We start from the raw sequence: 22,377 nt of genomic DNA, 5'->3' as shown, positions 1-22,377 counted from the left end.
GTGCTGGCCAAATCACAATTTTAACCAAAACCAACTAATTCAGATGGTTCCAATATTTAAGTCGGCCGGGGCTTTTCTTTTGTTATTTAACTCTTCTATTATATGTATGTATGTTCTGCATATATGTCTGAGCACCATGTACACGCATGGCCCACAGAGTTAAGAAGAGAGTGTCTGATCCCCTGGAACAGAGTTACAGAAGCCTGTGAGCCACCTGTGGTTGCTGGGGTGTGAATCCGGTTCCTCTGTAAGAACAAGTACTCTTAACCCCTGAGCTACCTTTCGAGCCCCTGGGGAGCAGGAGCTTTTCAAGAGACTTAAGCTACAAAAGACCTGTCTGTGATGGGGAATTTCATGAGCCAACCTGACAGGGCCACAGGCTGCCTGTAAGCATGTGCACCATTCTGGGTGTGCTGGAAGGACCTTCCTGGATGGTTAGCAATCGAATCTAGAACAAGGGAAGCAAAGTGCCTTCCTCAGTGGGGCTCCAATCCAGACCCGACAACCAGGTGCTAATAAGTATCTCCTTTGTACCTGTGAGCATCACTAGTTCCTGACCCCAAACCCATCATCCCATTAGACAGGGAGTAAGAACTATCTAGTTATCTGTTAGCCTAGATAGCTTCCCCCTTGCAAGAGATAGAAACCTAATCTACCTTTCTGTGTTGATGCTAGCCACAAATAACTTTTCTGTGCAGCTTAGTCTGTTAGGTTAGAAGGTCCTCCTCAGGCCTGAGGATGCTTCAGAGGCCAAGATGAATGGGGGTGGGGGGAACCCCATACAGTCTACGGGCACTAGTTCATTTCCTTTTTGTCCAACCACATTTCCACACAGCTGTCCACGCTTCAGTCATGACTATGTAATGAATTCTCAGGACAGGGCCCAGAAGGCTTCCACATGGCCCAGTGCTGAGGCTCCTGGGGAGCAGTACACAAAAAGGTAGCCAGGAACTTCTGCCCCTGCTTCCCACACCACAGCCTCTGCATCTGTTCGCCAGCGTAGATTCTAACAGCCTCTAATAGTTTCTAATGCCATGAACATTACGAATAAACCACTCAGATTACTAAAGCCTCAGGGAGGGGTTGCAGGGGTCCCAGTTTATAACTGGTCCAGCAGACCCATATGTAAAACAGCAGCCTGGACTTGTAATTGGCATCTGAAGTGGGGGAGGTAGAGACTGAGCCCTCAACCCAGTAGACCTGACACTGTCTCCAAGTAGATAAGAGGACACCCACCTGGAAACTGATGCAAAACTCACTTGTTTTCTGGCTGGCAGGAACTCCCATCACCCTCTGAGGACATATCTTTTGCATTTATCCTGATATCCAAGGAGAAGAAACACTGCCTTTTCTAATAGCAAGACTCTGCCTGTCTTTAGGCTGGGAGAATGGTGCACAAGCAGGCTGCACCACCAGCTCTGCAAGAATGCTAACGACAACAACATCCCAGTGCAAAACCTGGATCTCTCAGCCTCTGGAACGGTGTGAGTCCATTTCTTCCAACAAATTGCAACATATGTACAATAAATCATATAGCTACAGAAATGTAGATAACTTATTACACAGAATACATACATTTCTTTTTATCCACATACACACATACATATATTTGCATATGTACATATCTATCACCTATACATCAGTTAATTTTTCAGGCAAACTTGGACTGATGATCAGGAGGTGAAAAACCAAGTTTTCACCCTCTGAGAATTTACTGCACAAGAGAAAAATGGATTGGTACCGAGAGCAGAAAGAGCTACATCTAGAGGAGTCACTAGGGTAAGTTGCTCTGCCAACTACACACAGAAGCACACTGTTAAAGACACTGTGAAAGGCCCAGTACGTGGGAGGCAGAGGCAAGCAGATCTCTTGTTTTTCACAGTGAGTTCCAGCACAGCTAGAGCTAAATAGTGAGATCCTGTCTCAAAAAGAAAGACAGAGAGAGAGGGGAAAAAGGAAACACACACACACCGCAATACCATACAGCACTATACATGTGACTACTGCCAGGCAAAAGCCCAGAAACTTTCCTTCTATGTAAAAGGACCAGACAGAACCAGACCGAAAATATGCTTTGGCTTCAAAGGCCACAATTTCTATCCCAACTCTATACCCATAGCTAGATGAGATGAAGATGGATGGTCCAACTGCATTGTGGCTTTGGGTTTTTACTGTTGTTCTTGAGTTAGGGTCTCACCAGATAGACCAGGCTGGCCTAAAACTTACTACGTAGACTAGGCTGACCTCGAATTAAAGAGATCTGCCTGGCTCTGTCTCCCAAGTGCATCACCAGGTCTGACGCAACTGTGTTTTAATAAAACCTTATGGATAACGAAATATTAAAATTTTATTCTTCAACCTACTCTGAAAAATGATCCTGGCTGGAAGACCACACAGGACTACGCATCTGATTAGAAAGAGAAATACATTTTTTTAATTAGAGAAAAATAAAACAGAAGACTGAAAAACTTCCATAATAGTACCTTAACAGTGGAACATTTTTTTGCTAGATTATTTGGAGAGTAATCCAAGTATAATCTGTTTCTGCAAATCATCTTAGAAGAGAGGCCTGTTGCGGAAAAGTGTTGACCAAGTTCTGTGCTCGACCAGACATTTCATCAGCATGGACCCATGAGAAGCAGAACAAATCCCCTTCAAATGCAAACACCTCTACTTCCTATAGCAGGAGCTATATGCTCGCAACAAAGGCAAAGGTGAGTCCGGACTTGGTCCCGTTTCAAAGCCCACTGCTGGAGACAGAAAGACATGGACAGAAGTGGTTACCCAATTCTGTTTCCCTGATGACACGATAATGCTCACAGGAAGGAGGTGACAGCACTCACTCTTCTTACGTGAGTACTGATGTGGGATCATTTTGGCGACAGGCTTTTAAAAAGAGTGGGTACCTTTGTGCCTGATGCTTGACCAGTTTTTATAACTTCGCTCTTAAATACATTTCCTAGTCTAGGGAGATGGTTCAGTGGCTAAAGCACTTGCTGCAGAGTCATGACAGGGGCCTGGATCCCCGGAACCCCACGGAGTCCCAGATGAATCTCTGCCAGACCAGATACATGTCTGAAACGGAACAAACTAAAGAAGGCAGGGAAGAAGACTGTGCTCATTAGAGAGAACTATCAACACTCAAAAAGTCAGGATGAGCCAAGGGTGGTGGTGCACACATCTAAACTTAGTACCTGAGAGGCAGAGGAAGGCAGATCTCTCAATTCAAGTGCAGTCTGGCCTGCAGAGTGAGTTCCAGGACAGCCAGGGCTACACAGAAACCCTGTGTTCCCCCAAAATACAAACAAATAAAAAGTTTTTAAAATTCAGTACGAGGACTAGGGCTCATGAGCAAAGTCAGCAGTGCCTGTCCACCATGTACTGAACGCTGGGTCTGATCCCCAAGCACCACAGAAACTAGGTACCGTGATGTGTGCCTACAACCTCAGCATTCAGGAGGTGGAGATGCTGTGGTGGTCTGAGTGAGAATGGCCCCCACAGGCTCAAAGATCTGAATGTTCAGTCGTCAGGGAGAGGCACTTAAGAAGGACTAAGAGGCCTTGGAGGAAGTGTCACTGGGGTAGGTTTTGAGGTTTCAAATGTCCACCAAGCCCCCAGACACACACACACTTTCTTTGTCTTTGTCTTTGTCTTTGTCTGTCTGTCTGTCTGTCTGAGGATCAGGATGTAGCTCTTGGCTACTGCTCCAATGCCATGTGAGCTGTCTTGCTCCACTATGATGACAACGAACTACCCTTCTGAAGCTGCAGGCAAGCCCCCAATTAAATGCTTTCTTTTCTAAGAGTTGCCTTGGTCACGGTGTCTCCTCACAGCAATGGGACAATGAGTAAGACTGATGTGAAGTTCAAATTTCAAGATCACCCCTTGCTACAAAATGAATTGAGGGCCAGCGGGGCTACTTGAAACCCTGTTCAAACAAAAACAGCAGAACAAGGGCAAGGATTTAGTTCAGTGGTACACCAAAAGGCCTCCTGCACTACAAAACAAGAGCAGACAATAACTCAGTATGCAGCCCAAGCTGTTATTGCTGTGCTACTGTGAACTTAATAGATCTTAACACCAAATGACTAAAGATGTCAACACGGAGTGCTTAACAGAAATATTAATTTGAAAAATGACTTAATATTGGCAGGATACTTTGGTACTGAATCCTACCAGGCACGTGTTTTTAAAAAAATAATCTACAGAGTGAGCTTTCAAAACGCCAAGTACGGTGCACACACCTGTAAGTCCTTGCACTTAGGAGGGAAAGGGAAGGGAGCAAAGAGTCCAAAGTCGTCCCTGCTCAGGACAGAATGAGCTGCCCGGGACTCTATCCCCAAACACAAAACAAAGCCCTACAAAAGGAACAAGAAAGCTATGGGAAGGGAAAAACCATGCATGGTTTCCTAACAATGAAAAAGTCTTCCACACTATTAGGGAAACAAACTGATGCGGGAGGTCCTTCTGTATATGCGCTGCTTGTATTGGTTGATGAATAAAGCTGTTTCAGCCCATGGCTTAGCAGAGTAAAGCTACATGGAAAGTCCAAACAAAGATGCAGAGGGAGTACAGGTGGAGCCGAGGAGATGCCATGTAGTACCCGAAAGAGTAACATGCCGCACCGGTGAGCTGCAACTCCGTGGCAGTAGACAGATTAACAGAAATGGGTTAACTTAATAGTTAGAGCTACCCAGTAAGAAGCCTAAGACATTGGCCAAATAACTGTGACTGATAATAAGTCTCTGGGTGGTTAAAGGGCTGCAGGAACTAGCGGGCGGGACCTACGGGTGGAGAGAAACCGGTCCAGTGGGAGCAGGCAAGACAGAGAAAAGCCTTCTGTCTACAACAAACTAATCTTGTATTCTGAGTAGAGGAAGGAAAAAAAATAATTAAGCACAACATTAAAAAAAGTTTTACTTCTGCAAAGTGGTACTCCAAATGGAAGACTACAAAGCCATAGACCAAAACTTTTAAATAATGAGTCAGCAGACTAATCTCTTCAGAATATGGTTCTAATGAAAAACTCTGGGAAGAATGGGATGCAGATGTTCTACGCCTCGCTGCTCTTTTTTGTTTGTCTGTGACAGAATTTAAACACCTGGCTCCCCCTGCTCGGTCTCCAGTCTCCAGAATGCTGGGATCACGAGCCTGGGCCACCTCCCCGTCTCTGAATTTTCAGGTATCTGAATCATCAACATCCCATGGTTTTTTTTGCTTGTCTTCAGTAGCACAAAATGGAAATTCATTTGAAGCAGGCTTAACATCTAAATGTGGGAAAGTGAAAACCCAAGTCCAGAGTGTTCTTACTTCCCACAGACTGTTAGCCAATGCAACGTGGAGATGAGATAAAACAGGATTGTACTCGGGAGACTTCACTGTCTTCCACACCCACATAAACTGTCCTTAAACCTTACCTCTCAGCTGCTCTTCCTGGTTAGCAACAGGGAAGAACACTCTAGAAACCTGTTATCTGATCTACCGCAGCCCGGAGAAAGATCCACTCTCCTACACTGGCAAACACACTCTAATACACAGTCTCTACTTAAAAACAGGAGACGGAGCCGGGCGGTGGTGGCGCACACCTTTAATCCCAGTACTTGGGAGGCAGAGACAAGTGGATCTCTGTGAGTTCGAGGCCAGCCTGGTCTACAAGAGCTAGTTCCAAGACAGGCTCCAAAGCTAAAGAGAAACCCTGTCTCGAAAAACAAACAAACAAACAAACAAAAAAAACAGCTTTGCCCAGGCTAGGCAACAACAGGCAGTCAAGCCTGACAGACATTCTGAGAGCAGTGTTGCAACCCCAGACAGCTCAGTGTTAGCCATTTCATAGCAGAACTCTGGAGACTACAGAAACCAGGAAGAGACCTAGAATCCTTTCTGCCCCTCCAAGACATGGGGCTGACGGCTGAAACATGCCGGCTGATCCACATGCACTTAACCAGTTTTCCAACAAAACGCTTAAGGGATTAAAAAGAAAATAAAAGAGAGAATTCTTCCCTCAACCTAAGTAATACAGCGAAGCAACTTTCTTCATCCATGAAGGAAGCTCTCACACACGTAGGGCTATTTGGCACCGACTTCTCAGTGATACAGAAAGACGGGTGTAGGTTCACAAATGCCATCAGAGCTTTTCATTGTCCTGAGCTGGCAGCCAGAGTTTGGGTCTCTTCTGAGACGGACTGGTTAACCTATTGCCACTACATCTCAAAACCATTCTGCCCAGGAGGGTACATCGCGAGTCAGGCTATTTAGTCAATAAAGTGGGAATTAGTGAGCACTATTAAAAAGAACTGATAAAAAGCTACAGGTCAAATGGACCCGCCATACCTAATGTGCATGCTACACGAAGGAAATATTTCAGTGTACTACAAGACTTTCTAGTAAACCACTACCACATAAATGGATGGGAATGAGCAGCTGGGCTAGAGAGCCTGACACAAGGTACACCTGAGGTACACTTCACTAACACAATCTTCACTACAGTCAGACGTCGGGGCAGGACACTGTCCATCAACTCCTACAAACATCTCACGTGGTTGAACATTTGAAGAAATAGTAATGGAACGATTGTCTGTGCATGGTATTGATGTGTACACATCTGTGTGGGTCTATGCACATACTGTGTGGGAGGGTACGCATGCATGTGTGTGTGTGGACCCAGACATCACTGTCAGCTGTCTTCTTCAGTTACTCCCTGTGGTCTCTCGTTGAAACTGGATACTCTTTAGGCTAGATGGACTAACCAGGGAGTCCCAGAGATCCCTTGGCAAGCACTCTGAAGAGAGAGAGATCTCCCCAAACTCCAATAGGACTGTTCTTATCTTATATCCTAACCCTCACAATAACTCTTTAACATCGCAAGAGCAGCCCTGAGGCCCTAGACACCTAAAATCCTTTCTTAAGAAACACGCTGCCTTTCCCATTAACAGTCTAAATGCAGAGGGTCCTGAACACACTTTTCTTTGTAAAGATTCAGTGACACACCCTATCACGCTCTTTTACGGCCTCACAAAAGTGTTTCCCACACCAGGGAGCTCAGAAGCATTAGTGTGCCTTTGAACAAGCAAATTCCTGTGCTCCTACAGACCTGCAGGATCAGACTCCTCAGAGCAGGCATTAAAATCCTCCACGTTTAACAAGCTTCTGGACCGAGTCTCTCTGGGGCTTAGAGCTGAGAGCTTCAGGGTAACAGCACACCAACCCACACAAAGTTAAGAGAGGGGGGGGAAAATAAAAATGAAAACCAAGGCAGATCCAAGACAAAAGAAAAACCCAAAGTACAAGTCATATGGCAGGAATGTTCATTCTTCTTTGAAGCACGGTGGAAATGGGGCTGTCTGTCCCCGGGCCAGGTCTGCCAGGTGGAAGGGGGAAGCAGGCAGGGAAGCTGAAGCTGGAGTGCGGTGAGGAAAAGGAAAAGAACTCCTTGGCAGCGCTTAAAACAGATTCCTCAGGCCTAAACTGCCCACATGTTTTCCCACAGATCTTCCAGGTCTTCTCCTCTACAAAGCAGAATTCTGTTCAAAAATCTAACGGCCACTTGAAAAACTGAAATGGTGCTTGGCTTTCTAGAACCCAGAACATAAACAAAACCAGTGCAGAGTCCTACAAACTAGCATGTTTAAAAGCCTTAATCCTACCCTATACAATTACGGGAAAGACAGGCAGACAGATATTACCAAGAAAAGGGTACAAAGGGGCAGCAAGGTGGTTCTGCAGGTAAGTGTGCTTGCTGACAAGCCTGACACCCAGAGCTCAAGTCCCAGAAAGAAAGCCAGCTCCTACAAGTTGTCCCTTTACCCCCACACATGAGCCACACCATGGGTGTTCTCCCCGCCTCCTACATACAAAAAGGAACAAAGAAAAATAAAAATAAAGTTCTTTCGAAAAGAATGACAAAAATAAAAACTATGTTTTAATTATAGGAGGAACAAAGTAGGGTATGACATTTCAGTTTACACACTGTTGAGGTTTTGATTTGTTTTTAAGAAAGAAAACAAGGAAGAAAGGGAGGCACAAATCAACATCCCATGTGGCGGGGGTTGTCACTTCCTGCAACTACTTTACACTACACTTGATAAGGATTTGCAGCTTCTTAAGCTCGGGTTTCAGGATTCCCCTACACAGACACTTCCTTTACACTTGAGGTCAAACAGAAAACTGAAACACACCAAGGCTGACAGGCTTCAGCAGCCAAACCACTTCTGAGAAGGGCTCGACCTGCCTGAACAGAAAGGCAGGTCAGCAGCCATTGGCACAGCACAGAAAGAAGCCACAGAGGAAAAGAAAAATGTATCCGCTAAAACAATTTTACAAGCTCCTATTTTCTATTGTCCAATGCCCTTCGAAACTCATTCCAAGACCACTAATTGCAGGTGCCATTAGTCAGCACAGCTGATCCCACAGCACAATCTTAACAAGCCTGGTGGAGATGTGATGAAAACCACTAGGAACTCACTGCTAAGTACGGATGCTCCTGCATCTATCTAACTAGCACACAAGATGCTCCACTGGGTACCAAAGGGGCAGGGGGAGACAAAACAGCACACTGAGAGTTTGTGGCATCTCTCGGGTTTACATAATCCCCCTCTCTGTAGCTTTTCATCTCCACAACCTGCAGACACTGAAAGTCACTGACTGGAGAGATTTTTATCTTGCCCTTTTATGTTATTTCTTCCTACGAAGAATGGTCGTTTCTAATAGAGAACACGTTTTAAGAATCTGTGAAACTGCCCTAATCACTCGCATAAAGCGAAAAACAAAACCTAGAACACTGCCAGAGAAATCAACAGACTAGCAACCTCCAGAAACAGAAGTACAGTAGCTTTTAAGGAAGGCTAACTTACCCATTCCGCCACTTTCCCGTTTAGTGGCAACGGGAAAGTTATTAACTGTATTTTCTGCATTAAATGGAGATCTCTCTGTACTCCCCAAGGCACTGTGTGAGCAACAATGTCTCCAAAGTCTTGGGAAATCTAACAGTCTATCCTGGTCCTGAATGAATCTCACAGGCCCGGAATCTGCCATTATCATCCAAGTCTACTTAATATCTCACGAAACTCTTATTTTAATACGTAGAACGTGAGTAGCAATAGGTCCCTGGGAGGAGTTGTGAAAAAAAAAAATATGTGCGTGAAAATACCGGGTAACTGAGACAGTAAAGACACAAAGTACTGACTTTGCATCCATGTATTCCTGCCTAAAAAGAAGCAAGGCAAAAGTTCTATCCGTTCTGTATTATAGGAAGTGATTGTAAGTTGAGGCTGACGACTTCCACCAAGTTACGGCTGGACACATCAATCTGAAACAGTTCAATCGTCACCGTCACTCGTTATTTAGGTATAATGGCACTGACCATCATGTGTACTATAGCTATGAACACAGCAGGAAAAAAAATGAGATAATACAAACAGCGCTCATCAAAGACATAAAACACCAACGGGCTAGCTTGCAAAGGGAGAAAGTGGCTTTGTAAGTGGCTCCGCAAGTGGCTCCAGCTGGGCAGAGCCTTTAAACTTCACAATGCAGTCAAGCCGGCCCTGCACGGAGTTCAAGTCCAGCCTTGCAAGTCCCATCCCATCCCGTTCTCCGGGAACGCTCAGCCTGCGGGATTCCGGCCGCCAGGGGCACACCCGGCTTCCAGGTGCATGCAGCTCGAGCCCGGGGACGATCGCGACCCGGAGCCAGGTGCAGACGCCGCTGGCCGTGCGGGCCGCGATGCTCGCACTGGCCGGACCCGCGGCGGCGGCAGCAGCCGGGACCCGCGTCGGGATGCCAGGCAGCAGGCTTGGAGCTCCTCTCCTGCCTCGGCGCCCAGCCGCGCCCAAGCCCGCCTCCTGCCCGAGCCTCACCCGCCAGCGGCCGCGCCGCCGCCAGTCCTGCCGGAGGCCGACGGGAGCCTCCTCCTCCTCCTCCTCCTCCTCCGCCGCCGCCGCCGCCGCCTCCGGCTCGCGCCTCGGCTCCCTCCGGCTCGTCCCGCCGGGCCTCGCGCTCGCCCGCGCCTAGGAGGAAGCCAGCTCGCCCCAGGCCTCCTCCCACGCTGCCCGCCGCCGCCGCCAATGGGCCCCGCCGCCGCGCCGCCGCGCACGCCCTCTGGCGGTGGAGGACCGAGCCGGCGCCGTCACCCTCTCCGGTCGCCTCTGTGATTCCAGCCCCGCGTTGCTCAATCTGCACTTGCCACGTGGGAGCTGCCTGCTGCGTCCTCAGCTAGGAGCTGAGTGACTCCCCGGGAGGAGGGAAAAATGTGTCAGCGCCTCCGCCCTTAAGTCACACGTACGGAATCGCAACCTTTGAAATGAACGGCCCCCTCCTAGACTTGCATCAGACTAGGACCAGACATAATCTTCACTTGACTGCTAGAAACTAGGTAACTGATCATAAAAATCCTATAGGCAGGAGCATCACAGCGAATTCTGCAGCCCTGAGTGGTCTATCCAAGAAAAAAAGTATTGTTTGTAAGCCAATTTCTTTTTTCAAATTATTAGCAATATGACAAATGTTTTTCCTCTTTTGTTAGGAACTTTATTTTTTTGTAAGATTGTATGGGTCACTGGGAAATTAACACAAATTTTAGTATGCACAATCTGAGAGTACAATATTATATCATGCTTCAAATCCATATCTGAATAATTAGCAACTATTAACTATTATTTCTTGGGAAAATTTCATGGTTGGATAATTTATAGTAGCAAAAATTAAACTGCAATGAAGTAGTAGGGTTAGACTATGGCAATTATTTTAACATATTTTAGCTTTCCTTCAAAAATATGAAACATGCAACCTAAAACAGAGTTTTGGGTTCTGATGCTTATGACCCAGGAAAGGGAAAGAAACAGGAAACAGCTGAGCACCTTCTAACTGCCCAATACATTTCTAGGTCTTTGAGTCACTGTTCTATTGCTGTGAAGAACACCATGAACAAGGCATCTCTTGAAAGCATTTAACTGTGAACTTTCTTACAGTCCACGATCATAGCAGAGGGAAGCAGACAGGCATGGAGCTGGGGTAGTAGCAGAGAACTTTATGTCCTGATCTTCAGGCACCAGGTAGAGAACAAGAAACATTACTGGGCCTGGCAAGGGCTTTTGAAACCTCAAAGCCCACCTCTAGGGACACACCTTCTCCAGCAAAGCCACACCTCCTAATTCTTCCCAAACAGTTCCACTAACTGGTGACTAAGCTTTCAAATATGTGAGCCCGTGGGGGAGGGGTGGCTTTCTCATTCAAACCACCACTTTCTTAAGGCACATGATCTCATGCTTAGGCAAAGTAGAAATCTGTGTGTTACTTTAATGAATCAATGAACCAAGATTTAAAAATTAGTTCTAAATCACTTGCTCAAAAAGTAAGTTGTGCACTTCCATTTGATTCCGCTCAGCCACAAATAAGAAAGCATTTAGCTTTTACCTTATCACAAAGCTGTGGCCATGTATATATGCCATCCCTCTACTTCCTGTATCCCATTGAAAGAATTTAGGAAGCCTCTTGAGTAGGAATTTCCTGTTTGGGAACGAGCTTTTTCCTCTATAATTGAACAGACCAGTAAGGAAACTATAGTTGCCACATTCTTAGAACCCCACTCCTGAAGCAGTGTTTCTTCTTAAAGGCTGTTTGATCTCCTATTCCCAACACACAATAAGATGTAGCTCAAAGTCCTTCTGGTCAGCAATAACTTTAAGAATACTGAGTCACAACCAACATTGTTTTGGTTTGATTTGTTGAATAAAACAGAGCACAACCATTCCCAAACACATGCAGCCTGTACTCTGAGAATCTGTGTGTCTGTGGATATGTCTTGTGTTATAATGTAGACTATTTATTTCTTACTTAGGACAGGTTGTGAGTTTTTGTTTTTAAGTCAATAAATCACTCCTTCAGAGTGGTTCTGACTTAGCCTGTTTTGTGGAAAGGTCAGACTAACTTCCTGTGTTTTATTTGTCAGGGTTACGGAGGCAGGGGAAGTATTCGGGTTTAATGAGCACCAGTTAAGGAAAATGCCAGACACTTTATAGCTCTGGGAGGTACTGAACAACCTGGTGTTCCTGTGTGTTATGACGGGTGATGATCACTTATGTTCTAGAGCTAATGTTGCGTGTCTACTTACTACGTGCCAGCACAGGTCTAAGATCTTGGCATCTGCCCATTCATTTAATCCTATAAATACAGAGAAGGAAAAAAAAAAAAAAAGAACAGAAGAAAACTATGCCAGAGTTGAATTGCTAGGACCTCACAGGACCAAGCTGCAACACACGCGAGTAAATTCCTAGCCCCTCCCATTTTCTTGCCAAAGAAGAATTTTTATGGATCAGGCATGGTGCCATATACCTTTAATCCCAGCACCTACTTTAGAGGCAAAGAGAGAGAGGTCTTTATGAGTTCAAGACCAGTATGGTTTACATAGTGAGTTCCAGGACAGCCAGGACTACATAGAGAGAGTCTGTCTCAAAAAAACAAAACAAAGGAGGAGAAGAAGATTCATCTTCTATTAAATGGGTGTGGGTTTTGAGGTAAAACTATAATCTGTAATTATAAAGATTCCATCATATTATAAAATATAAAAATTAGAAAAATCCTCAGGATCTTAGTTAACTGGAATAGTCCATTTGGAATCATTCTTCTGTATTTATAATAGATTATATATAAATATGACCACCAAGGATTCCGGTCATCATGTAAAGTAACTCAGACCAGGATACTAAATGATGAGAAACTACCACATGGGAGGGCACGGTACGTATCACGCTGGGGCAATGGTGTGGGTGTGTCGTATTGCGCCTCCAACCTGCTATGGTTTGTGTGCTATGGCCCCAGAAACAAGTGTTAAAATCCAGTAGGCCTACCCAGATGAAAGAACCCACAGCATCTTGACATCACAGACATTTGTTAAGCTCTGACATGGTTTTTAAGATAGTAGTCAATAATGTAACCACAAAGAATAAGGCTTATTGAACGGTGAGGAGAGCTGTCTGGGGATAGGAGTAGGATCACTCTAAAATATAAAAATATGTTTAAATGAATTATAGACACAACTGTGAGAGATGGCCAGAAACTCACTGTGCTTAAAAAAAAGTGGGAGGCATGATAGATTAATGCGAAATACAGAGTAAAAGTGGCAAGCTTTATAGTCATACTGGGTAAAATATAAAACTCAGGTGTAGTTTGAAACTATGATTCAGAATTTTTATAACAAGGTGAACTCAGAATTTTGAGCTTTGTTTTTGCTCATAAGAACAATAATTATAGAGAGGCTAGAACCTTGACCCTTTTCATAGCACTGAATTTTGATAAGTCCACAAACTAAGTGAAATAAAAGGCAGATGTATATAACAATTATTAAGATTATTAATGGATCCCTCAAAATTACTCTGTAATTTTGTCCCATAGCATATTACCCTCCCTTTTAACCTCATATAGTAGCTCATAACTATCCATAACTCCAAGTCCAGGGACTTGGACTCCCTCTTTTAACCTCTGAGGGTACGAAGCATGCATGTGATGCACGTAGAAACATGCAATGTATATATATATATATATATATATATATATCTGAAAATTTATATATATGAATAAAATACTGTAAAAAGCCGAATGGTCCTGTGCCACTGCAGGTTGGTATGCAAGCCAGGAACCGGGCCCAGAGACTTAAAAACACACACAGAGACAGACACAGGTCATCCTTGAGACAAGACTGCCCACTTTATTGTGCTCAGGGGCAGCTTATATGGTGCACTGGCCACGCCCCAGCTCTCGGGATCTTTCAGCTGCAGACCCATCAGAGCCCACTCCACCATCAGGGGCTCGAGCTCAGAGCAGCTGCAGGCTGCTCAGAAGAGAGGAAAAAAAGCTGTTTACCAGAAATTCAGGGTCTGGGGGTCCACAGCCCCCAACAGCTCCCAACAAAATACATCTAAAAATATTGTAAATTTGTGTTTGTCGGATTTTTTTAAAGCGAATGCCGTAAGAATTTTCTTTGCCATGAAACAAATAGGAGAATGTGAATGCACCTTTGCCATTCACGTAACTCTGAGTAAATGCAATTAGATAAGCCTTGAGTCAGCAAAAACACTTCTGTCCACATTCAAAAAAAAAATGGCTAGAAAAGCCTTACAGAAAACACAACTGAACAAATATTGAATAAAGTTGTGTTATTCTAAGACATAACTGCTTAGGTCTGTGACTTCATCGCTGAAGACGTAGTGTGGGAACCCGTTAAGCCCAAAAGGACTCGGGCTGACTGTGCTGTTTTTATTAAACATTAACTTCTCTAGTTACATTCAATTGCAATGTGCTGTTTGCTCTGAGAGGCAAGATAGTAGGAATATGTGTAACAAAATACTACCTAATTGTGAGACTCCCATTAACATTGTTCTCTCGTGAATTACCGGCAGATCAACAACAAGGTCGGGGCCCAAATCCCGTGTGTTCACAACAGGGCTAAGAAAGACACAAGTAAGGAAAGAGAGATAAAATAAAACAAAGCAGAACTTACTGATAGATGGCCGGGTTCCTTCTGTACCTTTTCCACTGGGCATTCCCTACTCTGAACTTTGGGGAGCCTTTTGTCATTAGTACAATGATCATCTGTCCCAAGAAATCAGACGGAAATACTGGAGCCCTGGATAGCTGCATTGACTTTCAAATGCTGGCATGATTTCATGAGTGGCCTATCTTACTTACCTCAATGCAAATCTATGACCTAAATATAGAGCCGGAATCACCTTGCTTCCCTAGTTGCTTTTTAAACTGCTTTACAAATTCTAGGTTAATATTTATTGCAGTGTCTTCATTGCCTCCACTCCCACGGTGAGGGAATTCACATCTATGTTCCTCAATGCTTCTTCTGATTCGCTCCTTCCACGCTGTTGCTTTAGACTCAGGGAATCCAGTGCATTTTAGTCACTTTTTTTTTTTTTCTGTCACGGTGAACAAAATACCTGACAGGGGAAAAAAAATGTATGGAGGGAAAGATTGATTCATATTCGCCCACCGTTTCGAAAGGATTCCATGGCATGGCAGCCACAGCAGTGCGGCGTATGTTGGTGGTGGAACTTTATGGTAGAGGTTTGTTATATGGAGACCAACCAAGTACCACATCTGAGCTATTCTGACTGTACCCTGATTGAATATGAAAGCTTAGTTATGAATCCTTTATTATTTTTTCTATATATATTTTTGAAATATTTTCTCTAGAACTGCTGTGGTTTCTTTGAGGCTTAGTTTGTATTTTCAAGTGTAATTTATTTAGCCAGAGAAGGTCCTGCTCCCATACAGAATCTGGTATTTTGTAATGTTCCATTCAATAGTCAGATTTTCCATTTCTATTCATGAAGCCAAAGCCAAAGAAATTGCTCACTTTACTGGAAAAATAATAATAATAAAATAAATAAATAAATAAATAAATCAGCAGGGGGAAATTTACCGTTCAGGTTCTATAGATTCCAAAGCCCACTCATCCTCCCAAATCCTTTTTCTTCCATTCCTCCAGGCCACCATATGCCCCATCATATGGTAATGATGACAGACTTGAGGTGAAAGTGCTGTGTTTGGAATTAGAAAGAGGAATTTGGATCCTGGTTCCATCCCTTACTAGCCAAGTGACTTGAAGCAAATTGCTTGGTCTTTCCAAGGCCGTGTTGTATTTGTAAATTAGAACAATGACATTTCTCTTACTGTTTTTAGTATAGCTGTTAGTATAGAGCTGGAACTTACCTATGTTCTCAGAAGTTGCTGAAAGAGGGTCTTCCCCTTGTTTGTATGCAAACACGGAGGCGCATGCTCTTCGGTTTGGCCAGCTATCCTGCTCATTTGCATGATCTTACCTTCCCCATCCTCGGGCCTCCAGGGGTTTGTTATTGTCAGTGGAGTCTGCACTACCGTCCACAAGTCTACCCTGAGTCATAGCAGCAGGCTTCCAGCAGTCAGCCGAAGTGTCACGTCTCTGTCCCCGGGGCACGCCACGGGTGCTCATCCACTGACCCCCTCCAGGACATAAGAGGCTACACATTTACTCCCTGTGCCTGTAATTTAGCTCACCCTGCCAAACGCTTAGCTCCTGTACCAATCCTCTTCATGTCCCTAGGTGGGGGGTGGCCCTTTAACAACTTTAAAGGAGCCTCTCATTTGCACCAGGAATTTATGATGTAATTTCATTTTAGAGCTGCTTGCCTGCTATCACCGAGGAATTCTGAAACAGTAGTTGAATATCTTCAGCATCAAAATAGTGTCAGGCACACCACAGCTCCCCTATCTTTGTGTCTATTGAACTCAGCAGCACAATACAGGACAATTTCGAGCTGTGTATGAACCCTCAGATATTTTAATATATCTCATTCTCAAGAGAAAATGCACGCACAGGCAACTAGATGTCTGTTGTATATTACTGCAACTTTGTCACTTCTGCTATTCCCAAATGGTACCGTGAGATGGACTTTTTTTTTTTTCTAATGGAATTTCCTTACCATTTGCCCATTTGTTATCCCCAAAGTAAGAAGAGGATGTGGTTATAAAAGGACTTGAGAGGTTTCTTTGCGGCGCTCAGGTAATTCTGTCTCTTCACTGTGGTGATGGATTCGGAAACCAACATGTGATCCAATGACAGAGGACAAAAATCACAGAGAGAGATGGCTACTGGAAAACCTGAGATCAGGAGGTAGGGGATTGTATCCATGTTAATATCCTGGCTGTAGAATTGCAGTAGTTTTGTAAGACACTGCAAGTCTAACACTGTGGTGGCTGATACCCAGTCTGTGTATCCAGGACACTGTAGGTCTAACTAGCACTGTGGTGACTGATACCCGATCTGTGTATCCAGGACACTGTAGGTCTAACTAACACTGTGGTGGCTGATACCCTGTCTGTGTATCCAGAACTAACTAGAATAAGGGAACCAAGGGCAGTCTGTTCTGATAGCTTCAGCTCTGCTCAATCCCTGGTTGCTGATGTGACCTATCCAACTGATGTCTATCAGTCTGCCTTCTTGCACATCTGGACCTGAAGCTGCTGGTTTTGGAGAAAAACAGGTAAAGAACTGATGAGATCTTTCCATTGCTTCCAAAAGCTGCATATAACGCTACAATGGCCACAGAATAAAAGACTTAATTAGGACCATCCTAAAGGGATCCATGACTAACTACCTAAGATAGTATTCTTGAAGAATCATCTCATCTAATTTAATGTCAGTTTGTATCAGAGTTTAAGGGATTTTGGCATCTGCTATTGGAAAGAATTCAACCAATACAAATTATTCCAGGAGCCTGGAGCTATTCTATTAGCCTCTAGCATAGAACAGGTCTCCTATCACACAATGACAGATAATAGTGTCTTCAAACAATTCTGGAGAATGACAGAGGTCTTAGTTACTGGGGCTGCCATGACAAATCTTGGACTTGTGTCCTAAACAACAGAAATTTATTCTCTCACCATCTTGCAAGATGGAAGTCTGAAATGAAAACAAAGCCTTGGCAGTGACTCAGGGAAAATTAGGGTCCCCTCTTAAAGTTCCTAGTCACATCAATAACAGACCTTGAGAAAGAACTCTAGTGGAAACTCAAGGACAGTTTCTTAGCTAAAAAGAAGACCTCAGGAGCTACTGGAGGAGAACAGGGGAGAGAAAGGGAAAAGCAGGAAATCAGATATGGCAGATGACAGAGGAACTCGGTGGAGAGGGAGGACTTAGAGAAAGAGAAAGGACGCTCCTAGTGTCAGAGAGAAAGCCCACATTGTTAGAGAAATAACACTAAGGAGACAGAAGAAAAGGAAAAGCTACACGGCTCTAAATAATTCAGAAAAGCAGGCAGACTTACAATTCTTCATGCAACAATGAGGATTCTGGGAAGGAAAAATAGAGTATATATTTCAAGAACTAATTACCACACCCATCTCATCAACATATCCTAGGGGTCTTCTCAGCCAAAGTGAAGGAGCCAGCCCAACTGGAAAGTTAGCTTTGCACACAGGCCAGGAACCCGGCTCTAGTATCAGGTCTTGGAGGGTCAGTGGAGATTCCTTCTTTACCTTGCTCATCTTCTGGTGGCTACAGCTGTCCTTAGCTTGTGGTGACATTACTCTAGTTACCACACCTACCATCACATGATCCTTTTCTCTGCATCTCCTCTTTTGGATCTTATAAAGACACATCATTACTTAGGGCATGCTTAAATAATCTGGGGTCTGTTGGTAATTGACCGTCATAATCTCACAGGTAGTGGCACCATTAGGAGGTGTGGCTTTGTTGGAGGAAGTGTGTCACTGTGCGAGCAGGCTTTGAGGTTTCCCAAGCTGAGGACATTGCCCACAGTCTCAGTTGACTTCCTGTGCCCTACAAGATGTAGGATTCTCAGCTACTCCAGCACCACATCTGCCCACATGCCGCCATACCCCCTGCCATGATGATAAGGGACCGCACCTCTGAAACTGTAAGTGAGCCTCCCTCAATTAAATGTTTTCTTTATGAGTTGTGATCACAGTGTCTCTTCCCAGCAATAGAAACCGTGACTAAGACCATTGGTTAATTTTGTGTTACTGTGACCAAAGAACTGACAGAGAAGAACACTTATACAAAGATTTATTTACACAAAGATTTCATGGTTTGGGAGGGATTTCATTCCATTGCTGTGACAGAGAGGCTCAGTTGCAGTGGGTGGGATCATTGGGGAGAGTCTTGTTCACCAGCACTGGACCGGGGAAGCACACAGTAGCTGCAGCTAGGAACCTGGATATAACCTTCAAAACCTTACCCCATGTGACCTACTTCCCCCAGGTGGACCCCTACCTACTAAATATGCTGTGTGTTATGGTTTTCTGTCTCTTTAAGAGACAAGCCATGCCCACTCCCTCCCCCATTTGCTGAGGCAGGCTGTTCTTCAGCTTCCCACCTGAGCTTGCTCTCTTTCCCATCTTCCTCTTGGAGAGGCACCTTTGCTTCTGCCTCTCTCCCTACTTCTCTGCTTCCCCCTTCTCTCTCTCTCTCTCTCTCTCTCTCTCTCTCTCTCTCTCTCTCTCCCTCTCCCCTCCCCCTCCAGAAACCCCTTGAATAAATATTCAACCTCATTCTGCATGGCGTTTCTATCCATGTCTCTGTCTGCTGCCGGCCTGCCATGTGTCTCCCTGCCTGGGACCAGCCACTGCTTGGGGACCGGCAGCCGTGGGTCCCAGGGTCCACTGTCTGCTGCCACATGGCGCGCTACCACCATTTGGGACCTACAGCATTTCTGTTGCCTACTGCCACCAGGGATCTTGAAGCATTTTTTTTAAAAAAAAATGTAAAACTGTGGCCATTTAAAACACATCACCAGGTGGGGGTAAAATGTTCAAAACCTGGAGTCTGTGGGGACATTTCATATACAAGTCATAACACATGATATTCTCTCAAGACTCAATATTTTTTCATTACAGAGTAGAAAAGAACAACTTATTGTTGTCTCGAAGGCACTGTGTCAGAAACCTGGGACCTGGGACAGGTTTCTGTCCTTCCAAAATGCAAGAACTTACCAAATTTCAAAGAACTCACAAGCTGTGCTGATTTCAGTGGTAGCTATTTGTTAAATAATCCTACCTACCGTGGTAGTCTGACCAAGGGAAGTGTAGGTTTCTTTATTCTAATCTTACTACTAATATCAACTCTCATATCACACATTGCATAATAAATACTTACGTCTATCTATGTATGCATATGTGTGGTTTCTAGACCAAGTACAAGATAGGGTAAGCGAGAGTTGAGAAGACTCTAGTAGTGGGTTGATGATAGATAGGCAAGTAGAGTTTGTTTTGATAAGATAAGGAAACCAAGCCCCTCTCCAGGGCCTAAGGTGCTGTAGGGAAATGTTGGAGAGTCAGATTTTAGAACAAAGCCACAGAGCTGAGTGTAGCCATGAGGTAAAAGGCAGAATGCGGGTCCAGGAGCAAGAAATGCTAGATTTGCATCCAGATGGATAGAACAGCAACTGGTATTCAATAGACCCATTAGCAGCAGGGGAGCCAGCTGAATCCCCAGGGACAAACAATTCTGAGTTCCATGGCTGTTGGTTCTGGATGCACACCCCAAGTATCAGCCGGATGTATCCATTACTTTATGGGATCCAGATGAGAGTGCAACACACTTTCCACGATCTGGTGTGCCCAATAAGTTCTTGGGCCTGGTTTTTGTGATATGCTTTTAACATACTCATATGCCCCTCCAATTTCAATTCATCTCTCTTGATAACTATAATAGTTACTTTTCCATTGCAGTCATAAAACACCATCACCAAGACAACTTATAAAAGAAAGAGTCTCATTGGGCTTGTGTTTTCAGAGGGCTAGAGTTCATGTGAAGGTTCATGGGGGATGGTGGTCGATGTTTGGAGCAGCAGCTGAGAGGTGGCAATTCACAGCAGGGGGCAGAGAGTGCAGTGGGATGGTGGGAGACTTTTGAAGCCTCAAAGTTTACATCTATGACATAAGTTCTCCAACAAGGTCACACCCCCATCCTTCCCAGACAGTTCCAGCTACTGAAGGCTAATTATCCAAACATATAAGCCTATGGAGGCCGTTCTAATTTAAACTACCACAATAACTCTAACTCTTCCCCCACAAAACTAACACAAATCCATTCACAAGTGCTTCCCACCTCTCAGAAGGTCCCATCTCCTAACATTGCTGCATCAACGTATATGTGAGGGAGGGACATGAAAGCCACACTAACCAAACTGTCTTGGTTAGTGCAGATTTATAGCAAACCCTGAAATCAAGTAGTTGCCTCCTCACTGATTCTTCTCCTCTAATATTGAATTTACTACTCTGTCTTTGCCTCCCTGTATAAAGTTTAAGATCATTTTGTCATCATACAATGATGTGGTATGATACACATACATCATACATTGAGATGATGCTGAATCTGTAGATGAAGTTGGGAAAAGCTGACATCACAGCATTGTACTTTTCGTAGCCATGAATGTGAAGTAGATCAATTCATGTATGTCTTTCATGGGGTCTTCTAGCAATTTGGTGTCATCCTCACAGAGATCTTACACACTTTGTTAGTTTGAACCTGCTCGTTTCAGTGTAGGAGATGCTACACTAGGGATGTGGCTTTAGCTCCAAGTTCCACTTGTTCACTAACTGGTATATAGGAAAGCAATTGCATCCTGTATATTAACCTTGAATCCTATCATTTGTCAGCTCAAAAGGTTTTGAGATTTTTTGTTTTGTTTTGATTTTTTTAAAAGATTTTCAATAGATCACCATGTCATTTGCAAACAAAGGCAATTTTATTTCCTCTTTTTCAATCTCTATGCTTTATTTCCTTTTCTTGTTTTGTTGTATCAGCTAGAACTTGAAAGTGGAAATACAGTAGTATGAGCAGACATTCTTGCTTTGTTCCTGATCTGTGCAAGAAACTTTCTTCAACTTATGATGTCAACCATAAGTTTTACTTATTCATTGTCTATTCGGGGGACATGCTTACAAAATGTAGCCTGGACTATTCTCAAGCTTGTAGCCCTCCAGACCCAGACTCCTAACTGCTGGGGTTCTAGGTGTGTAACTTGACAGATCCTATCTTCCAAGAAACTTTCATTTAGGCTGTCCAATGGGTGGCCACAGAGTTGCGCATGCAGGCCAATCGTTCCTTCTAATGTGTCTAACATCCGTAGTGATGGCCTCCCTTTCATTTATGACATTAGTGATTTGTATCTCCTCTCCTAGTCTCTTACTTTACTGGCTAGACATTTGATGATTTTATTGTTTTCATAGCTAGCCTTCAGATTTGTTGATTCAGTTTGTCACTCGAGTCTTTATTAGACCCATCCCTCTAGTCTTCTCACTTAGCTTCAGCACAATTTTAATGGTGGCCTTTATGATCACCCTGAGGACACCAGCGAGATCCTTCTTAACATAACATTGTCCCCTGCTGTTGGGCTTTCCTCTCCTTCACTTCTATCTACTTTGCTCTCCAATTTTCTATTCCAGGCTTTCCTGGTTCTGTGTGACTAGTGTTGCAGCTTGTAAGATAAACCACAGTGGATTGGAGTGCTCTAGCCTCTCTCTGGACACCTTGACATCCTAGAATCGCCTTTAGATTGCCGTTACCAACCACAGAGATGTTTGTTTTCTGTAGTGTACATATATTTTATTTCTATTTTATCCAAACTCTTGCCCAGTTTATACAACCTCATGTTATCAAACACATCTCTATCTTCCTTTCCTTTTATCTCTCCTCCAGTCATATTGGCTTCCTTGCTATTCCTAGACCGTGCTTCATGGACTCCATGTTACCATGGCATCTGACAAGTACCTAAAAAGAATACATGAGGAAAGACTCCTCTGATAACACAATATCATCTTTGAAAAAAAAATACTAAAGCAAAGAAATTATATTGTGAAATTAATTTGTTTTTT

General features: G+C 44.0%; 1 protein-coding gene across 1 annotated transcript in view; it reads right to left on the bottom strand.

Moving 5' to 3' along the window:
- Nucleotides 1-9,937, bottom strand: part of Fam3c (FAM3 metabolism regulating signaling molecule C) — a 42,934-nt gene extending 32,997 nt beyond the window's left edge. Inside the window, exon 1 of the mRNA XM_050145918.1 lies at nucleotides 9,855-9,937. The gene's annotated coding sequence lies outside the window, so the exon portion shown is untranslated. The remainder of the gene's footprint in view (nucleotides 1-9,854) is intronic.
- Between the last annotated feature and the right edge of the window lie 12,440 nt (nucleotides 9,938-22,377).

Source organism: Alexandromys fortis, unplaced genomic scaffold, assembly GCF_014885135.2.
Source record: "Alexandromys fortis isolate MF-2015 unplaced genomic scaffold, M_Fortis_MF-2015_v1.1 scaffold_34, whole genome shotgun sequence".
NCBI classification, from domain to species: domain Eukaryota; kingdom Metazoa; phylum Chordata; class Mammalia; order Rodentia; family Cricetidae; genus Alexandromys; species Alexandromys fortis.
This window is presented reverse-complemented; position numbering and strand designations above follow the sequence as displayed.